This window comes from Leucoraja erinacea, chromosome 9 (assembly GCF_028641065.1).
Source record: "Leucoraja erinacea ecotype New England chromosome 9, Leri_hhj_1, whole genome shotgun sequence".
Lineage (NCBI taxonomy): Eukaryota > Metazoa > Chordata > Chondrichthyes > Rajiformes > Rajidae > Leucoraja > Leucoraja erinaceus.
Window position 1 is genome coordinate 22,807,141 of NC_073385.1, and position 1,310 is coordinate 22,808,450.

Genomic DNA, 1,310 nt, shown 5'->3' on the forward strand with positions numbered 1-1,310 from the left:
TCTCGCCAAACCTGACAAGAAACTCGTCGGATCCTCTCAAGGTAAGATTAATATCAGTTATAGTTTGTCGTCGGTTGGTGTGGTCCATCAATGACATTTGCAAGCAACGAAATAATCTAAAAATATTTGGGGGCTCTTGTAGCCACCTGCATTTTAAGGGCAAATTATAAATTACATTTCACATTCAACATTGGTCTTAGAAATCTTGGAAAAAAAATAAGAGACCAACATGAGCAGGAATTACTATCAAATCAATTGTGTGCTTTGCACGTGTGTCTGTGTGTATACGTCTATATGAGTCTGTATGTGTGCCTATATGTGTAGGAAGGAACTGCAGATGCCGGTTTACGCCGAAGATAAACACGTAATGCTGGAATAACTCAGCGGAACAGGCAGCATCTCTGGATAGAAGGAATCGGTGACGTTTCGGGTCGATTCCTTTCTTCAGACTGAGGACTATCCGCTGAGTTACTCCAGCATTTCGTGTCTATATGTGTATGAGTCTATATATGTGTCTATATGCTATCAAGGTATGTCTATACGAGTATATGCCTATAAGAATCTGTGTGTGTGTCTAAATGAGTATATGTCTACATGAGTTTATATGTGCGTCCATATGAGTATGCCTATCTATATCTGTATACATGTTTTCAAGAGAGAGTTCGATTGAGCTCTTAGGCATAAGGAATCAATGGATAAGGGGGGAAAGCAGGAATGGGGTACTGATTTTAGATGATCAGCCATGATCATATTGAATGGCGGTGCTAGCTCGAAGGGCCGAACGGCCTACTCTTGCACCTATTTTATCCTATGAGTAAAATCAGAAATATGCGACCTATCCAGTAAAATTGACAATTGCATTCGTTCTGAGTTACATTCTTAAAATTGCCAAGTGTTTGCACAAGTCCGAAAAATAATAAGAAATAACATCTTCAAATGTTCATTAACCTGCTTATTTATAAACAAATTTGAGCAACTACAGGTTCAGGAGTGAGAAAGAAGGGAACTCGACGGTAACATTATTAGCTTGGACTTTCCCTGCCAGAAAGTCAGGGAAATTTAATTTCGCCTGATTGACAGTCTCCAGGGCGACGGCCAGGTCTTAATCCGCCTGGACCCACCCTCTGGAAAAGTAGACCAATCACTAAATGAGAGGACGAGCCGATTCTGCAGCAGAGTAGGTCGCCGTCACGTTGAAAACACACAGATCCATCCTGGGAGATAGTCATCTGTATGGGGGGGGGGAGAAAAAAAACCTGATCGGCTAAACCTAGCCGAGGAAAGGCGGCTCTGAGGCATAAAGAAGCAAG